Raw genomic sequence first — 6,021 nt, 5'->3', positions numbered from 1 at the left:
AGGTGCCTGCTTAGATGCCACTTTCCTAAGTGTTTTTCCTGATCCTCCAAACTAAATTAGTATCTCATTATCTTTCTTTAGAACAACTTATACTTTTCCTTTAAAGAGCTTATCACAATTTTATTTATACTGTGTACACCTTAAATGCCTTTCTCTCCCTCTAAATGCCAGGAGGGCAGGCATCTCTTTTGTTCACCAGTATACTAAGAGTCTAATGAATGCATAAAACATAAGCACTGTTTGATAAATACTTGGGAAATATGAATCAGCTCTTAACATTAATTATATATTTTCCTGCACAATAGCTGTGCTAGAAAATAAAAATATCAATTGTCTTGTCTTTGCCTGGAATTGTATCAATTTTCTTTGATATTGTCACTTACTTTTTGCTGATCAGAAGTTCTGATTGTCGGCCGAGTCTTGTCCTCTCCTCTTCTGACATCATGTCCTTTACTACTCATTCCACCACCTTCTCCAGCAATTACCGGTCCCTGGGCTCAGTCCAGGTGCCCAGCTACAGTGTCCGGCCTGCCAGCAGTGCAGCCAGTGTATACGCAGGCACCGGGGGCTCCGGCTCCCGGATCTCCATGTCCCGCTCCACCAGTTTCCAGGGCGGCTGGGGGTCCAGGGGCCTGGCCATGGGGATAGCCAGGGGTCTGGGGGGAATAGGGGGCATCCAGACCGAGAAGGAGACCATGCAAGAACTGAACAACTGCCTGGCCTCCTACCTGGATAGAGTGAGGAACTGGGAGACCGATAATCGGAGGCTGGAGAGCAAAATCTGGGAACACCAGGAGAAGAAGGGGCCCCAGGTCAGAAACTGGGTGCATTACTTCAAGACCATTGAGGACCTGAGGGCTCAGATCTTTGCCAATTCTATGGATAATGCCCACATCATTCTGCAGATTGACAATGCCCTCTTGCTGCTGATGACTTTAGAGTCAAGTATGAGACAGAACTGGCCATGTGCCAATCTGTGGAGAGTGACGTCCATGGGCTCCGCAAGGTCATTGATGACACCAATGTCACTCGACTGCAGCTGGAGTCAGAGATTGAGGCCCTCAAGGAGGAGCTGCTCTTCATGAAGAAGAACCACGAGGAGGAAGTAAAAGTCCTACATGCCCAGATTGCCAGCTCTGGGTTGACTGTGGAGGTAGATGCTCCCACATCCCAGGACCTGAGCAAGATCATGGCAGACATGCCGGCCCAGTATGATGAGCTGGCTCGGAAGAACCAAGAAGAGTTCGCCAAGACCTGGTCCCAGCAGACTGAGGATAGTACCTCAGTGGTCACTCCACAGTTTGCTGAAGTTGGAGCTGCTAAGACAATGCTCACAGAGCTGACGCATACAGTCCAGTCCTTGGAGATCGAACTAGACTCCATGAGAAATCAGAAGTCCAGGTTGGAGGACAGCCTGAGGGAGGTGGAGGCCCGCTACGCCATGCAGATGGAGCAAGTCAATGGGGTCCTGCTGCATTTGGAGTCAGAGCTGGCACAGACCCTGGCAGAGGGGCAGCACCAGGCCCAGGAATATGAGTCACTGCTAAACATCAAGGTCAAGCTAGAGGCTGAGATCGCCACCTACCGCCGCCTGCTGGAAGACGAGGAGGACTTCAACCTTGGTGATGCCCTGGACAGCAGCAACTCCATGGAGACCATCCAAAAGACCACCACCCACAGGATAGTGGACGGCAAAGTGGTGTCTGAGACCAATGACACCAAAGTTCTGAGACACTGAGGCAGTAGAGCAGCGTGTCCTTATACCAATAACGAGTTCAGAGGTCACTGGGGAAAAAAAAAGAAGTTTCGATTGTCCTTTACAAACAATGAACTTTTAAGGGAAAATATATTTATTTATTTATTATCATAATTTATTCATTATAAATGCAGTTTGAGAAATAAAAGTCTTTCAGAAGTCCACTAGGAAAAAAATAGCACATGGGGATCTTGGCAATTTAAGAGCTGACTTCCAGTTCATTATGATATATTAAACACACACACACACATTTACAAGCCTTCCCTCCAAAGATTCAATTCAAATGACAATAATTGACAGGAAAGAGAATAAATTCCTACCAGCCCCAGGAGGAAGGAGTGATCACTAACAGACTGAGGATTTAGACGATTGCTAGAAAATAGAAAGCAGGTGGAATGGGGCAAGTGGAAAGAGGAGGGAAGTGGGGCAGGCTGCAGGGGAGGAAGAAGCCGTTCCTCCAAGCACAGTTCCCGAGAAGCTCAAAACCCGGCATCAGAGTGGGAAGGGGGCAGAAATCAGGTGATCAATCAAAGGCCTGTTTCAGAGCAGCTGCGGCATCGGCCCAGCCCCACACCCGCCTCCACTCCCACATGGCAAAGTAACTGGCAGCAGTAGCGTTTTCCCCCAGACTAAAATCAAAGAAATGCTCTCTAAGCACACTGAACAATATGCCTGGGAAAGGCAGGCTTTGCAGCGTGAATGTGGACGTCACAGAATTCATCGCCTCTCATTTAATCAGCAGGGAGAGGCAGCAGCTTGACTTCAGACTCTGGGCTCACACCCTCCCAGCTGACGCACCCACACACACACTGCTCACTCACAAGCAGCCACCCAGCTGAGGGGCGGACCCTGCACAACATCCCAGCCACCCAGACTCATCAGTCAAATCCTCTATTTAGTGTTTATCGTGTGCAGAGCACAAGTTATATGGGATTACACCGAGTGTTGTTCAAATACTTCTGGAGTGGGTAATCAAACTAACAACAGCTAAATTAAATACTTCAAAGAACTTACTGCCTAGTAAAAGACTTGGAGTCATCATTCTCCTGAAACGTTGTTTTACAGTTTTCAAAACACGTGACATTTGCATTTTATTATGGACTCCTTCCCTGGGTTTCTGGACGTTACTTTCTCCTTCCTCTTTTTCCATCTACTTTGCCAATTTCTTCTCATTTTATTTTCTAATTCTACTTTTTTCTTTTTACCAACTATGGAAATTCCTCCAAAGCTACCTATGATTATTTATTCTCTCGCTCTCTCTCTCTCTTCCTCTCTTCCCCTCTCTCTCTCTTTCCATTCTCTAGCAAAGTGTTCCATTAAGTACCTCTTTAGAGCCCCATCTCTTGTATAGAAATATGTCAAATGTCCCTTTTTCACGTGAAAAAAACCATCACCTGCCACCCATCTCAACATCTCACTGTAATACCAGCTTCTGAGAGTCACTTAGATGAGATTTTGAATGACTTATTAATTATCTTTAATTATCTCTCCTTCATTTCCTAAGCTATCAGACTCTCAGGCCTATCAAGTCATCACGAAAGGATCCTATGATTTATGCTTGCCCTCATTCCACAAAAAGAGATCTGACAGGCATATAGAAAGCACATATAATACAATAGCCCATTATAGATGTTTAAAAATCAGAACTAGAGAAAATATAAACTAAAACATAAATACCCCAAGAGAAAGGGTTAAAACACAGATGTGTAGACTATATGGGTATCAACAGACTCGCTCCCAAAAAGAAGAGAAGAGGAAGGGAGTGAGCCAACCTAGCCCAGTTCTTCTTCCAAAACCACCAGTCTGCTTGGTGCCCTTCTAACCAAGGGAGGAATGAGGTAAGGAGCAAAGAGTCCTGAGGAGTGTTACATGGCCTGGATTCCTCTACATGGAAGCAAGAACACGGAAGAAAAGCTTCCAGCCTCCAAGGTAAGGGTCCCAAAGAATGCGACAGACACAGTATTTGACAACATCCTTGTCATGAACACAGTAACCAATTAACTAAGACTGGTTCCTGTAGACGACGTTTTTATTGAATCTGTGATTGTAACATAAAAACTCGACTTAAAGCCATTCTGACAGAGCTTCAACAATAAAGATAGAAAATGTGGCTTTCCAAACAGAAAGTTTCATCGTGCCCCATCTCTGAGAACTGTAACCTACAATAGTTTATTTTTCCTGTGATAACAAAATAGACCATTCACCTTAGAATTAACATCTTCTAATCCAGCTTGCCCCATGATGCACCTGCTCTAGATGTACCATTGCATAACACAACATGCTCTTGTGCCATTGCTAATACTGTTCCCCTCTGGAATGCCCTTCCCCAAACTTCCAAATCCTAACATCTTTCAAAGCAATTTTAAGATTGCCTTTCTTCATGAAGCATTCTTTGATTACTCCAGATTGCATTGATTTCTTTTTACTTTTTAGAGCACTAAGAATCCATATCTGAAATTTTGTTCCTATATATTCGCGCTGATCTTGCTTATTCTTGTCTTACATGTATTATGTCTACTAAACCCAACCATTAACTCTTTAAAAGGTAGAGGGAATAATTTGAACTTGAACTTTTCTGTATTGGCTATATCCACCCCTGTCAGGGCTGAGTATATTGCAGGTGATCAACAAATATTTGTTGAATGAGAGATGGATCAGTCAGTCAAATTGAGCACACATCAGAAAGAAGATGTAATACAGATTTTGTAAGTCAAAAGTTCCAAAGGCCCAAATTACATATACTATGTTTCAAAATAGTCAATTGTGGCTACAAGAAAATCAGGTTTTTTATGTAGATTTACATACTTAATATTTCACCACCTATGGTGTCCTATTTCCTCCTATAGGATGACAAACGTGCCCAAAGAATGGAGATATCACACATAACAAGATGGCTGTAACAGAGTGGTTAAGTACAGGAGTCTTAGTGTTAAATTTGAATTTGAATCACAAACTTTCACCAGTTGTGTAACTTTCCTTTTACATTTTGAAATTTTTTAATCCTCTAGTAAATTTGAAAAAAAAGTATAAAGAGCACAGTGGCTTGCCACACTTACATTATATATATGGAGCTGCAGATATGGGCATACACACACTGCTGTTTACCCAGACTACGTGAAAATGTGAGACCTCATAACATTGAAGCATGTAACTACATAATAAGTTACTTCAACCTCTCTAAGTCTCAGTTTCCTCATCAGTAAAGGATTCGAAAGTAGGTGATAATTATACAGGTTACTGTGAAAGTTCTGTATTTTCAAATATTCAGCAGGTAACTGTTACTGTTATTACTACCCTCATGAAATCGGTACTTTTGTTATTACAGTGCAGCCCTTCTTACCAGGTAATTATTATTAATTAAATTGCATTAGACTCCATGAAGGTGGACCAGTGATAACTCACCATTGTAACACTATAAAGAGCACAAGTTACAAGCCAGCATGTTAATTCCTATCTATAAGGGCCATTGTAGTTTCCATGTTGAAGGTTAGTATTTAAGCATTTCCTTAAATAGTTATAAATGTTAAGAATTACTAACAGGTTATGTGTACTCACTACAGAAAATGTGGTTTAAAGACACAAAACAGGCTCGGCACCTGTGGCTCAAGTGGCTAAGGCGCCAGCCACATACACCTAAGGTGGCGGGTTTGAATCCAGCCCAGACCCGCCAAACAACAATGACGGCTGCAACCAAAAAATAGTCAGGTGTTGTGGTGGGCACCTGTGGTCCCAGCTACTTGGGAGGCTGAGGCAGGAGACTCGCTTAAGCCCAGGAGTTGGAGGTTGCTGTGAGCTTTGATGCCATAGCACTGTACCCTGGGGGACAGCTTGAGGCTCTGTCTCAAAAAAATAAGACACAAAACAAAGTAAAACTCATGCATTATCCTACTACTCACAAATAATCACTCATTGTTAATATTTCTGTATATTCTTTTAAACTTTGTTAACATTTAGACTTTATAAGCAGACTCACATGTATGTTTTTTAACTGGGTCAGCAAATGCATAAATTCAAATCAAATACCCTCTCTTTTGCCCCTCACATATCATAATATTTTTAGTTTAATCGCTTGTCTCTGATCTGCATACTGTAAGCAAACCACAGGCAAAGGACGTGTATCATATTTGCCTGAGAATTCCTTCGGACAAAGCACATGGTAGTTATACAACTGATATTGTCAAATAAAATTAGATCCATTAACTTTTTTTAAAGAACACTTATGAAACTATGATTAGCACTTCTTGCAAAAACAATGAGAGGCAACT

General features: G+C 42.5%; 1 pseudogene across 1 annotated transcript; it reads left to right on the top strand.

Annotated features, from left to right (window-relative positions):
- The first annotated feature begins 443 nt into the window (after positions 1-443).
- LOC100941333 lies at positions 444-1,765 on the top strand (annotated as a pseudogene). Its single transcript, XR_002771304.1, has one exon. The product of XR_002771304.1 is annotated as a keratin, type I cytoskeletal 18 pseudogene (transcript).
- The last annotated feature ends 4,256 nt before the right edge of the window (positions 1,766-6,021 follow it).

Source organism: Otolemur garnettii, unplaced genomic scaffold (genome assembly GCF_000181295.1).
Source record: "Otolemur garnettii isolate 467f Iridium unplaced genomic scaffold, OtoGar3 scaffold00271, whole genome shotgun sequence".
Taxonomy (NCBI): Eukaryota; Metazoa; Chordata; class Mammalia; order Primates; family Galagidae; genus Otolemur; species Otolemur garnettii.
The sequence above is the reverse complement of the archived record's forward strand: the minus strand, read 5'-3'. Positions and strand labels throughout refer to the sequence as shown.